Source organism: Panicum virgatum, chromosome 7K (assembly GCF_016808335.1).
Source record: "Panicum virgatum strain AP13 chromosome 7K, P.virgatum_v5, whole genome shotgun sequence".
Lineage (NCBI taxonomy): Eukaryota > Viridiplantae > Streptophyta > Magnoliopsida > Poales > Poaceae > Panicum > Panicum virgatum.
In genome coordinates, this window is record NC_053142.1 from 52,063,546 (window position 1) to 52,077,940 (window position 14,395).

The window sequence follows — 14,395 nt, forward strand, 5'->3', positions numbered from 1 at the left end:
TCTCTTCTAGTGTGCAAGCCATGGCCGACGCCAGGCTGAGGAAGCGATGGGCGGCGGCGAGCCCCAGCGGCGGCGGCAGGGAGCACTGCTCGGCAGGGTTGGGATCACCTGTTGTTGACTTTTTCTATTTTTTATGTGAAAGGGTATGGAAAAGATGTGTAACCAGTGGCGGGTGGATAATTATCTCCAACTCCACCGGGTCCCAAAATTGGTGGAACACCTCTTGAAGAGCTCCCAAAAAACCTTGAGTTGAGCTAATTTTTCCTGTAGTGGAGTGGAGCTGGTTGACCTGTTTGAGTATTTTTTTTAATGGAGCGGAGCTGTTTTTGGTGTAGCAGAGCTCTCTCAGACCTCCCCCCCTAAAATTCAGTAGCTTCATGGTTTGGTGCTATTTAACACACAAGGCGCTGGATAATACCCCACCCCTACCCAAGCTGAAACAGGAAAAACCATCCCAAAACTGAAAAATGGTTCTTACTGAAAAATAACACCCAACGAGCCCCAAACAGGAAAACAACGATACAGAAACCAGACAATTACACCCCGGACTGGAACCACCTCGAAACTGAAAAACAACGATTCCGAAACTAGAAAATAATTCCTGTAACTCGAAAATTATCCCACTGCGTGGAATAGGTTGAAACAGTGAAATAATGATTCTGAAACCATAAACTTGTTATCGTAATTGCCCCACGACGTGGAACAAGGCGAAATTGGAAAACAATGAACCAGGCCCAAATAGGAAAAGAACGATTCTAAAATTAGAAATGTGGTATTGTAACTGGGAGAAAAAAAATAGTTCCCTGCTTGCCTTGCAACATAATCAGGTCATGAAAAAAATCATGTGGCAACAAAAATATCTTTGTTTTAACTGAAAATCCGTGGCGGATAATGCGGGAGCAAGAACTGCTTCGCCGGCTGGGACCACAAAAACCTTCGCTCTGGCGTGATTTCTTATTTTTCAATCTCCAAAATCGAACGTGCAAAAAAGACTAACATAATTGCGGTCTCATGGTGGAAATTCACGGCAAACCAAAAAAACTAACATAATTCTAGTATAACATTTTTTTGTCACAAGGTACAAATTTCGATTTAGAGCTATTTTTCCCATCTAATACAAATTTCCCTATCACATTTTCTGATTTTCGGTTAAGATCTTCATTTTCTTCCGGTGGTTTCTAGCTATTTTTTCTCGCCTAATATAAATTTTCGGTCACGTTGGCTGATTTGTGGTTAGGATTTTCATTTTTCCGGTTGCGGTATGGATGATCAGTCAAATTTTCCGTTTTCCGATCACATTGGCAGATTTTCGGTGATGACATTCATTTTTTTTCCGGTTGCGGTATAGATGTTGGCTGACTCGATCGGATGGGGTGTTGGCTAGTGTGTTAAATAGTGAGGAATGTTGAGTACTCTATCCTGCTTGTGATGAGTGAATTGTCAACCGTGCGGTGTGATCGTGCGCTTGGTCTTTGGATTGCAGGTACACGGGCGTCGAGTGTCGACGGGGAACTGCCGTGGAGGTGCTGTGGCCGATGGACCGTGCGGTGGACGGCGGTGAAGGGCAGCCGGGACCGGAGCTCGGACCGGGCGGCAGTTGTGGCGTCCACTCCTGGATCAAGGGCGCAAGCGGCGACGGAAGGCGGGTTTCTTGGTTTGCGCCACAAAACCAAGGAGGCGGACGGCGGTTGAAGACGCCAAGTCGTGGAGGCACGGGCGTCGGTCTCGGGACTGACGGAGGCGACGGGCGTCGACGGCGTCTAGGGCCTCGCTGCGAGCGAGGAGGTGACGGGCGTCGGGCGGCGTCTAGGGCCGTCAGAAGGCCGAGGCGGGAACGGCGTCTAGGGCCACGGCGTGAAGGCGGGAATCTTCCCGCGCGTGAGGTTTTGACAGTTTTTTCAAAACCGGCCACCTACCCGGGTTTCGCGGACCCTCCAAAACCGCGGACTGGATCTTCATCAAGACGGCGGCATCGCGGAGAAGACTTCGTTTCGAAGAAAGAACCTCGGCCGTCGGATGAGATCGTTGTACAGGGGGTGCTGCAGGCCAACCGGTCTGACCGGTCCCTGGCACCGGTCTGACCGGTCCCGCAGGTATAAATACCCCTTCACTTGTGTTAGGTTAAGAGCGGCTTTTGTAATCTGTTCGTGGACTCTCTGTTTCCCCAGGCCGCCGCTCCTGTGTTCCTCTTCCTCAGTTCATCTCTTTAGGGTAGATTTGAATGTTGTTTGTGTGAGAACTCTTGTGGATTTGATTGGGAAAGGAGGCCCTAACCTCCTCGTGCCCTCTGGGCGATTTGAATCAATCCATCTCCTCGTTTTGTGCCTTGTTTGATGAAATTTCGATTTCGTTTTTGGTGCACTTGATTGCGAGGAGTCCATGAGTTCTTTGCTGTGATTCCCGTTGTAACAGGACCGCCCAAATTAAACCGGCTTAAGTGCGCTAACTATCATCTTAATGTTTAATCAAGTTACTGTGCACTTAAAACGGTGTAATCCGGACGTCTGTCGGTTTAAGGATCGAAAAAACACTGGAAGTCTCGCACGAAGACGAGCACAGATGATTACAAGCAGACAAAATTTCTCAAAGTTAATTTACAAAGTGGATTTTTACACACAAGTTTACGTAAAATATCAGAGTTCAAAATGCAGCGGAAACTAATTAGAAGTTGAGTTTAGAAAAAAGAACGATTACTACGATGACGTGAGGACGTCACATCGAGCCCACCGATGTGAATCCTGGTTAGCTCCAGCCAGCAGCAGTTACCTGAAAACAGGGTGACAACAAACCCTGAGTATACTAATACTCAGCAAGGCTTACCCGACGTTGGGTATACTTAGCCCATTATCTAGACATGCCAGGCTTTTTGGCTCTGGAGTTCTTTTGCTGAAATGCTGCTAGGAGTGAATCCTTACTTTCAATATTTTAGCTCCATTTAGTACAGCGAGTATTAACTAAATTCGCCTAAACATCTAGAGCACACATGGTGGAGCAGATTATTCTTCAGTAACTCACAAACCAATCTTTTCCATTCCTCTTTCATTCCATTTTCTTACTACGATGTGACAAAGAGATCAAGGCTCTCATAACCGCGAGTCACGGCGAATCGATCCGATTTAACCTTGCAAGGTGGACCTAACTCACACGACACATGCAAGCCCTGTCGGGCCACGCGCGTCAACTGTTTCCACATTACCACGGCATCTGAACTACGCCTGCTAAAACCCAGGTGATGGGCCCCTCGCAGTGAACTCCCGGAGAACCCGGAGGCGGCATCCTATCCAACACCCGCCAACTCCCACGCCCAGCGTAGCATGGCGGAATTCAAATCACCGCTGTAAGGTGGTACACAGCTTACCGGTTTCGACTACCTCCTACTTCCGGTATGTGGTTAGTACTGTTCAATCCTCGATCAGCACTGCCAACAACGGAACGGTCCTCAATCGACACAGGCGGAGGTCCACTTTCCAAACATTCCATATCCATAATCCAATTCCTCTCCGCCCGGTCTCCATTTTTCTTTCCTCACAGATTCATTCTCAAACCACTTTTCCGTAAGTAACCAGGACCTATAGCTCGCGAGTGACAGGAATCACTCGACTTCTACCGAGCCCTAATTAAGCATTGCAATACTAACGACCTGCACACTAGTGGAGTAACTAAGGAAACCTAGGGATCATGCATCTACGGTTCCAATCAACTCCTAGAACGTAAATGCACAATAATTATATAAATAAACATTAAATACTAAAGTTAAGGGTTATGCTCCGGGGCTTGCCTGGGATTAACACTGAATTAGTTAGTGTTGGTTAGATGACACTCGCTTGACGAGCACCTGCCTTCGGTCGTGCACATCGGGATCCATCCATCCATCTTCTGGATATGTCAACCAAACATCATCTTCGGGTTCGGCTCCGACTTTATCCTTTAGCTCCACGCGTCGTACATCTAGCGTACCTATATGATATGCAACGATGCAAATGCATGAACGTAAAGAAAACAACACACGAGGCATTTAAAAGGCATACAAGATAAACCGAGTCACACCACACCGATTTAAGCACCAAAAGGTGTTTAATTAGATACTACTCAAATCTTCCATAGAAAGATAGCAAGGAACATCAAGTATGGTAAGCAAAGCACGAGAGAGCAACTAAAGACTTTATTTAGCTAACAAGCCAACATAAGCAAGTTTTATAAAAACCACCAACATACTAGTTCTAAATGATTTCACAAGGTTAGCACATGAACAAAACAAGTTGCCGCAATTATCTATGCAGGAAGACATTTCTTAGCAATAACAAAAGAAAAACTATATCTAGGAACCATATAAATGTAAAAACTTGTCATGCAGCAAGAACCTGATAGCACAACTTAATTAGCATGACAAGATACTGATAAAGAGTGTAAAAATAAATTACCAACATTTATTTCTAACATAAAGCATTTATTTTAGCCTAAACAAGACAAGCTGAACAAAAATAGATTTACACACATGTGCATAGGTTTTGGACATGACTTTTTTACAGTGAACTAAACATGCAAAGAGTAAGCTATTGCATAAATTTCATAATTTTTCAACTTCCAAAACTGCAGATATTAAATAAACAAGCTAAAACAAGCATTATTCATGATTAAATCAAAATATCACAGAAACATTAAACAACCAGCAGCTTAAATATTTTTCCTAAGTTATACATGTCAAAACAAAGCTATCCCAACTGGTTTTACCTTTTTACCATTTTTCTACTATTTACTATGCATTTTCAAAGCTTGCAACCACTTAAACTAACATTTAAACTAGAGCAAAAACTATTTAGAAACTTAAGATCAACCTGCAAGGAAAGTTGTAGATCTTAGAACAAGGAATCCAACAAATTTTAGTTTGCATTTTTCTGATTTTTCTATGATTTACTACGATTTTTCAAAGTTTCAGCCAATGTATTACAAAGGAACCCTTCGCAGCACTATTCATATGAGTCATAGACTTCGCAGAAAACCCCCTGGACTTGTTCCAATTCTTGTGTGGAGCCCCTGGTCGCGATTTTTGGAACAGAGAGGCTCGGGGAGCTTTGTACCAGCAAGAGGAGGCCATCCCGGCGGCCGGGGAGGGGTGGGGAGCATGAGGGACACGAGAGCTACCTCTGGGTGGTCTCGTTGAGGGTTGGGGGCGACCGGAGAGGCGCCGGCGGCGGGAGCAGTGAGCGGCAGTGGTGGCGGCGCCATGAACGAGCATGGAAACTTGTGGAACGCGATGGAACGTGGAGAGCACGAGCTTCAGCGAGTCGAGAGGAGTCGATTCTAGCCGTTGGTTGGTGGAAACTGTGGCCGAGAGATGGAGTTCGGCGACGGCCTGAGTTTCGACGAAACTTTAATGGAGACCGGTGGGCGGGGGTGTCGATTCCAACTGGGGAGAGCTTGTCCGGGAGCTGAGGTTGCGGGAGGAGGTGCGGGTGGATGTGGTGCGGCTCCTCGCGGAGTGAATCGAGGCGCGGTGGCCCAGGATGGCCGGAGCGGCGGCGATAGCGGCTCTGCTCGGCTCGACCAAGCTAGAGGAGGGAGGAACTGGAAGGGGGAGAGGGAGTGGATAGAGATGCCGAGAGAGGATAAGGCCGGGGAGGTCGCGAAGGCTCGTGCCCAGGCTGCCACGGGAGCCGGCGCGTGGCGCGCACAGCACGTCGGCGAGCAGGTGCTCGCCGCGCGTCACGTGGCCATGGGTGGCGGAAGGGAGCAGATAAACGCCGGGAGAAAATGGTTCAACGAAACTTAGCTCGATTTTGACCGTCCAAAACTCAAAACTTCATATAGAAACTCAAAAAATTCCAAGAATGAAAGTTGTTCAAAATTTGATTTCCTCCAACTTTTGTTTTAGGCAAAACTTTATTTGAAGATCAAATCATGGTTCAAAATTTGAAATGTTAAAACCAAAGCATTAATGTCCTATTCAAAGCAAAATTAAAAGTTTTCATCAAATTTTTGTACTGAAACTTGAAAAACCATAAACACGAAAGTTTTTCGCCATTCCAAACTCTACAACTTTGTTTTTAGGCAAAAGTTTATTTGAGCAAGAATTTAAAAATTATTTTTAAAGCATGTTTCATTGGATTTGAAAATTAGTCATCATTTCATGTGTTAACAAGCTAGCAAAAAATGTAATTAAAAGATTTTATGCATGCAAGGTTAGTGCTAACAACGATATCAAATACACGATTAACCATAACTACAGGTGATTAACACCTGGGGTGTTACAACCCTACCCCTTAAAAGAATCTCGTCCCGAGATTCAGAAGAAAGACTTTCAAGGAGAGAGGAATAGATCAACCACCAAAAGCGGCAGGAAACAGTCACATCAGAGAAGATCGATGTTGATTGTAGGGGTCATTGCAGATAAGGATTGAGAACTTAAAGAAAGTGTAAGAAGCAAAGTGTAAGAAACTCGATATCTCCCACAATTTTGTCCGACTGGTAACTTCTCCAACTTTACGCGTTGTATGCCCTCTTGCTCCCACGGTGATGGCATATGTTGCCTGATCATTTTGGCAGATTAACTAGGATCCCTTGTCTACCACCTCTTGCAGTCTTCTAACATGGTCGTCCAGTAGCAGTTCTTTCGAATTAACTTCAGTAGAAAGGATCACTAGATTTAGATCCAGTATAGAGATCTCTAGGCAGAACAGCGAAGGATAGATGTGGGGAATGCCCACGAGGAGATAGCACACCGACACAGTGGTATAAGGGATCATAATTAGCAATCTCCATACCAGCGTGTGTCGAGTAGTACAAGCATGTGTTGATTGCTCAGAGTAGGCTCTTGGTTTCATTGCGGCGCCGTCAGGCATACTTCCAACGAGAATCTCTTGTAGCACATATAGATCGTGCATGTATAAGCATTACAAGACGGAGGGATAGCAAGGAGGTGATCTAAAACGGGGCATAACATGAGAGCAACAGGGATTAGCTGCCACAGATTGCAGGAAATAAGATTTTTGCTTAAGCTTCACATACAGCTTCCGTCCACCGATGAGATTACCTGATTACCGATCAACAGGGGATTCGGTCCGGTTGGACAGTAACATGAGATCAAGTCCGCTAACCATTCAGGAACCTACGGGAGCTATAAACGAAACCAGCAGACACCTGGAACAAAACTGATGTACCTTCCAGAGACTTACCTGATAAAGCAATGGCGTGATTTACAACGGAACGATTTTGACGCTAAAGGAGAAAAAGAGATTAGCATTACACAAAATCATTCTTTACATGCAGTCAGGGACGCCTCCGGATGATGACGATGATTTTAAGAAACATCCGGACTCAATTCTTGCGAGACTCTTCGAGTAGAATAGATAATTGAGTGAGGTAAGATTTTCTGTTCAAGAAGAAAAGGTCAAACAAAGCAAGGAATGATGCTGAGACAAGGTAATCAAGCCCTCGCAGCGCAGAGATCGCAACACGAGGAGAGCAAATGTCATTGAGATTCATCACAAGGCTCATGAATAACAAGTGAGGGTAAAACGGAAGGATGGTTTAGGAGGTGTTTTCGGAATATCCTTGCTCAGGATTATATTATCTGATGAATTACACAAAACATGCTTCTTTATGCCAGTACAATGCCACCATACCAAGGAATAAAGATAAAATGTTTCACCCATAGTGCAATGCTTGATGGCTCGGATAATGATGCACTCCTGGAATGCATGATTGCAATGCTGGTGCAACACGATGATAAAATGTTCCATGCACAATGGAATGGTGCATATGAATTGATGCATTAGCTATGATGCTGGCCCAATGATGCATACACCATGGTGCAAAGATGATGATGCTCGTGTTTTATGCATATAGAAGGTGCATAAAATATGATGCATACACGCATGAGTTTGCGATGTACACAATACAACACGCATCTTAGGACCGTTCTCTTGCGCGAGACTAACCTCTCGTTAACCCTATACCCTTGAGAGGGATTAGAAGTTAGGACACTAATAAGGTTGCATAAAAGGAGATTGCAGTGAGTTATGTCACATATACCTTGGCACCAGCGCGCTCCTAGTGGCTCAATCATGTGGCTGCAGCACACATGAGACCCTAGGTTCCGTCGCGGCATCAGGGTTATGTAGCTAAACACAACTACAAGAGAAATCGATAGTAGCAACCCAACAGTGCCAACAGCAAGATAAAATAACGAAACCGAAAACAACCTAAGTCTACTCGGACGCATACCCGTTAGTCAGCCTATGCATTCCTGATCATGATGCGACACAATGCACTGACCAATAAGGTGATGCAGGATGTTACAATGACTCTACTCAAAAGCTATTATTATCGTAAATCTTTTTAATTTCTCCAAAATTAACTGAGTAAGAACGAAGGTACACGATTTCAAATGTTGGAATCGAAATGCCCAACATTGAGAGATACTAGAAGATTCATTGGACCATGGATCGAAAGGTTTTGTTGACCGACATCAAAGTTTAGACAGCCAAAAGAGAAAGCAACAATACTTTTGCTGGAATAGATTCGAGGTATAGATCAAGAGTTTGGATTTGAATGACAAGCTAGACTATCACAAAACTCAAATCCCCTAACTTATAAAAAAAACTTTCCCAACTCAAGATCAAACTAGCAGATTACGTTGGCCTACTACCACAACACAAACCTAGGAAGACATTCGGGTAAAAACAACACATTTTAGTAAAACAAAGTAACAAGCAAGGTGATCAACCAACCAAAGATGAGGTGATGCATGCACGTTCTATCGTTTCTCACCCAAGCAAGTACCAATTATGGTATACGAATACGACTAGTGGCACAAATACGTACTCTCCCTATATATACTAGTCGTTCCTACGATCAAGGATTTCATAACGCGCTTAATGAAGTTAGTGTTCCTGCAGACAAACCAAAACAACAAGAGAGAGATATAAATATCCATTTCTGGACCCTTCGTGCCAGCACACACGAACGGCCCCCATGTGTCCTACGCCACACGGGTAACGCATATGCAGTTTCCCACATATTCACCCATACATTACCGTCCACTATAGAGACGGCACCCAAACGTTTGACGCTGAATGGGCAGCGCTGCATACGTCATAACAACATATTCACTTCCCGTACACTCGCCTTACGGGACATCCAAGGGTAGACGTGTCCCAAGGGTCATGGTCATGGCCAACCGCATGACAGGTTTACATCTCGTAACATTGCCTTACGAGATGGCCGTGATCACAATCACACGGTAAGAAATCCGCGCTCCATATCAGGCGGCAGATAGCGACAGGCTCGTTTGAATTGAGCCTTATCACCTCCTCGTATGCTCATCATACGGGACCCGCGCACGTATGAAACACGTGGGCTATTCTAAGAACTATCAGAACACTCACCTTGCTTACCTCAGCGTAGGTGCGTCGTTACAGAATAACAGTTGTGCACCAAAGTAAGGTTTAACGGAAAGTAAATACTGGAAGTGCTGGAATAAAATAGATACATAAATGCCACCATAACTAATAAAACCTAGATAGGGCATACGAGCTATCTATCTTATTCCTTAGCGCAACTAGCGTCAAACTTTCGAAACCGAACATTTTGCAAGCCAAAAAGTTAGTTTTAAACTTAATTAAGCATAAAAGTAATCATCCCCAGTGCGTTTCGGCTCTGATACCAGCTGTAACAGGACCGCCCAAATTAAACCGGCTTAAGTGCGCTAACTATCATCTTAATGTTTAATCAAGTTATTGTGCACTTAAAACGGTGTAATCCGGACGTCTGTCGGTTTAAGGATCGAAAAAACACTGGAAGTCTCGCACGAAGACGAGCACAGATGATTACAAGCAGACAAAATTTCTCAAAGTTAATTTACAAAGTGGAGTTTTACACACAAGTTTACGTAAAATATCAGAGTTCAAAATGCAGCGGAAACTAATTAGAAGTTGAGTTTAGAAAAAAGAACGATTACTACGATGACGTGAGGACGTCACATCGAGCCCACCGATGTGAATCCTGGTTAGCTCCAGCCAGCAGCATTTACCTGAAAACAGGGTGACAACAAACCCTGAGTATACTAATACTCAGCAAGGCTTACCCGACGTTGGGTATACTTAGCCCATTATCTAGACATGCCAGGCTTTTTGGCTCTGGAGTTCTTTTGCTGAAATGCTGCTAGGAGTGAATCCTTACTTTCAATATTTTAGCTCCATTTAGTACAACGAGTATTAACTAAATTCGCCTAAACATCTAGAGCACACATGGTGGAGCAGATTATTCTTCAGTAACTCACAAACCAATCTTTTCCATTCCTCTTTCATTCCATTTTCTTACTACGATGTGACAAAGAGATCAAGGCTCTCATAACCGCGAGTCACGGCGAATCGATCCAATTTAACCTTGCAAGGTGGACCTAACTCACACGACACATGCAAGCCCTGTCGGGCCACGCGTGTCAACTGTTTCCACATTACCACGGCATCTGAACTACGCCTGCTAAAACCCAGGTGATGGGCCCCTCACAGTGAACTCCCGGAGAACCCGGAGGCGGCATCCTATCCAACACCCGCCAACTCCCACGCCCAGCGTAGCATGGCGGAATTCAAATCACCGCTGTAAGGTGGTACACCGCTTACCGGTTTCGACTACCTCCTACTTCCGGTATGTGGTTAGTACTGTTCAATCCTCGATCAGCACTGCCAACAACGGAACGGTCCTCAATCGACACAGGCGGAGGTCCACTTTCCAAACATTCCATATCCATAATCCAATTCCTCTCCGCCCGGTCTCCATTTTTCTTTCCTCACAGATTCATTCTCAAACCACTTTTCCGTAAGTAACCAGGACCTATAGCTCGCGAGTGACAGGAATCACTCGACTTCTACCGAGCCCTAATTAAGCATTGCAATACTAACGACCTGCACACTAGTGGAGTAACTGAGGAAACCTAGGGATCATGCATCTACGGTTCCAATCAACTCCTAGAACGTAAATGCACAATAATTATATAAATAAACATTAAATACTAAAGTTAAGGGTTATGCTCCGGGGCTTGCCTGGGATTAACACTGAATTAGTTAGTGTTGGTTAGATGACACTCGCTTGACGAGCACCTGCCTTCGGTCGTGCACATCGGGATCCATCCATCCATCTTCTGGATATGTCAACCAAACATCATCTTCGGGTTCGGCTCCGACTTTATCCTTTAGCTCCACGCGTCGTACATCTAGCGTACCTATATGATATGCAACGATGCAAATGCATGAACGTAAAGAAAACAACACACGAGGCATTTAAAAGGCATACAAGATAAACCGAGTCACACCACACCGATTTAAGCACCAAAAGGTGTTTAATTAAATACTACTCAAATCTTCCATAGAAAGATAGCAAGGAACATCAAGTATGGTAAGCAAAGCACGAGAGAGCAACTAAAGACTTTATTTAGCTAACAAGCCAACATAAGCAAGTTTTATAAAAACCACCAACATACTAGTTCTAAATGATTTCACAAGGTTAGCACATGAACAAAACAAGTTGCCGCAATTATCTATGCAGGAAGACATTTCTTAGCAATAACAAAAGAAAAACTATATCTAGGAACCATATAAATGTAAAAACTTGTCATGCAGCAAGAACCTGATAGTACAACTTAATTAGCATGACAAGATACTGATAAAGAGTGTAAAAACAAATTACCAACATTTATTTCTAACATAAAGCATTTATTTTAGCCTAAACAAGACAAGCTGAACAAAAATAGATTTACACACATGTGCATAGGTTTTGGACATGAAATTTTTACAGTGAACTAAACATGCAAAGAGTAAGCTATTTCATAAATTTCATAATTTTTCAACTTCCAAAACTGCAGATATTAAATAAACAAGCTAAAACAAGCATTATTCATGATTAAATCAAAATATCACAGAAACATTAAACAACCAGCAGCTTAAATATTTTTCCTAAGTTATACATGTCAAAACAAAGCTATCCCAACTGGTTTTACCTTTTTACCATTTTTCTACTATTTACTATGCATTTTCAAAGCTTGCAACCACTTAAACTAACATTTAAACTAGAGCAAAAACTATTTAGAAACTTAAGATCAACCTGCAAGGAAAGTTGTAGATCTTAGAACAAGGAATCCAACAAATTTTAGTTTGCATTTTTCTGATTTTTCTATGATTTACTACGATTTTTCAAAGTTTCAGCCAATGTATTACAAAGGAACCCTTCGCAGCACTATTCATATGAGTCATAGACTTCGCAGAAAACCCCCTGGACTTGTTCCAATTCTTGTGTGGAGCCCCTGGTCGCGATTTTTGGAACAGAGAGGCTCGGGGAGCTTTGTACCAGCAAGAGGAGGCCATCCCGGCGGCCGGGGAGGGGTGGGGAGCATGAGGGACACGAGAGCTACCTCTGGGTGGTCTCGTTGAGGGTTGGGGGCGACCGGAGAGGCGCCGGCGGCGGGAGCAGTGAGCGGCAGTGGTGGCGGCGCCATGAACGAGCATGGAAACTTGTGGAACGCGATGGAACGTGGAGAGCACGAGCTTCAGCGAGTCGAGAGGAGTCGATTCTAGCCGTTGGTTGGTGGAAACTGTGGCCGAGAGATGGAGTTCGGCGACGGCCTGAGTTTCGACGAAACTTTAATGGAGACCGGTGGGCGGGGGTGTCGATTCCAACTGGGGAGAGCTTGTCCGGGAGCTGAGGTTGCGGGAGGAGGTGCGGGTGGATGTGGTGCGGCTCCTCGCGGAGTGAATCGAGGCGCGGTGGCCCAGGATGGCCGGAGCGGCGGCGATAGCGGCTCTGCTCGGCTCGACCAAGCTAGAGGAGGGAGGAACTGGAAGGGGGAGAGGGAGTGGATAGAGATGCCGAGAGAGGATAAGGCCGGGGAGGTCGCGAAGGCTCGTGCCCAGGCTGCCACGGGAGCCGGCGCGTGGCGCGCACAGCACGTCGGCGAGCAGGTGCTCGCCGCGCGTCACGTGGCCATGGGTGGCGGAAGGGAGCAGATAAACGCCGGGAGAAAATGGTTCAACGAAACTTAGCTCGATTTTGACCGTCCAAACTCAAAACTTCATATAGAAACTCAAAAAATTCCAAGAATGAAAGTTGTTCAAAATTTGATTTCCTCCAACTTTTGTTTTAGGCAAAACTTTATTTGAAGATCAAATCATGGTTCAAAATTTGAAATGTTAAAACCAAAGCATTAATGTCCTATTCAAAGCAAAATTAAAAGTTTTCATCAAATTTTTGTACTGAAACTTGAAAAACCATAAACACGAAAGTTTTTCGCCATTCCAAACTCTACAACTTTGTTTTTAGGCAAAAGTTTATTTGAGCAAGAATTTAAAAATTATTTTTAAAGCATGTTTCATTGGATTTGAAAATTAGTCATCATTTCATGTGTTAACAAGCTAGCAAAAAATGTAATTAAAAGATTTTATGCATGCAAGGTTAGTGCTAACAACGATATCAAATACACGATTAACCATAACTACAGGTGATTAACACCTGGGGTGTTACACCCGTGCTCCCAACTCTGACCTAAACCCTCTGGAATCATTGGCGTGTTCGATTTCGAGTTCTTGAGTGTTTGAGAAAACCCCAATCCCTTTTGATCTCCCCCATAATTCTCACGATTCGTTGATCTTTGGGACGAGATCTTTTGGGGATATGTTCACGGGGTAGGGGCGAAGCAATCCCCCAAGTTTCATCAGTTTTCGTGATCATTTGCTCGGGATTCACCGTTTGAATCCAATTTCTCGGGGGTTTTCTGGGTGCAACCGGTCAGACCGGTAGGCACGACCGGTCAGACCGGTCCTGGCAGATCAGTTCTGCAGTTTTCCCGTTTCGCTTCCGAATTTGCTTCGTGGCTTCGCTCGCTCGTTCGTGGCCTATTGTGTTGGTTTAGCTTTTCCATAGCTATTCCAGACTGTGGCCAGAACGCTTGAGAGCTCGGGTGATTTTCGGGATATAGGCCGACGGTTTGAATTTCGGAAGAAATTTTGATCGGCTCCCATTCACCCTCCTCTGGTCGCCGGCTTCGGTCCCACAATTGGTATCAGAGCTCGGTTGAGGTTTTCAGTACCTTAACCGGTTCGAAAACCACTCGGCGACCATGGCGAGTCTTGGTATGATCCCGGTGTTTTCCGGCGAGGACTATGCCTACTGGAAGGTTCGCATGAGAGCCTTCCTACAGAGCATGGGAGCCGATGTCTGGGAGATTACCACGAACCAGCTTTACGAGGTGCTGGCTATTCGGACCACGCCTCTTCAGGTGACCCAGCACGAGGCTAACGCCAAGGCCGTCAATGCCTTGTTCGCTGGCGTTTCTCGTGCGGAGTTCTCACGCGTCCAGGGTTTTCAGGAAGCCCACAAAATTTGGACGTGCCTTGAGAACTACCAT

At 44.8% G+C, this 14,395-nt stretch overlaps 2 long non-coding RNA genes across 2 annotated transcripts; both read right to left on the reverse strand.

The window, feature by feature from the left end:
* Positions 1–3,745: 3,745 nt before the first annotated feature.
* Positions 3,746–5,739, reverse strand: LOC120642160. Its single transcript, XR_005662523.1, has 2 exons — positions 5,143–5,739; positions 3,746–3,957 (listed from the first exon to the last, which is right to left on the reverse strand). It is a non-coding gene; the product is annotated as an uncharacterized LOC120642160 (long non-coding RNA).
* A 5,270-nt stretch (positions 5,740–11,009) lies between these two features.
* Positions 11,010–12,998, reverse strand: LOC120642161. The gene is made up of 2 exons (XR_005662524.1): positions 12,407–12,998; positions 11,010–11,221 (listed from the first exon to the last, which is right to left on the reverse strand). It is a non-coding gene; the product is annotated as an uncharacterized LOC120642161 (long non-coding RNA).
* Between the last annotated feature and the right edge of the window lie 1,397 nt (positions 12,999–14,395).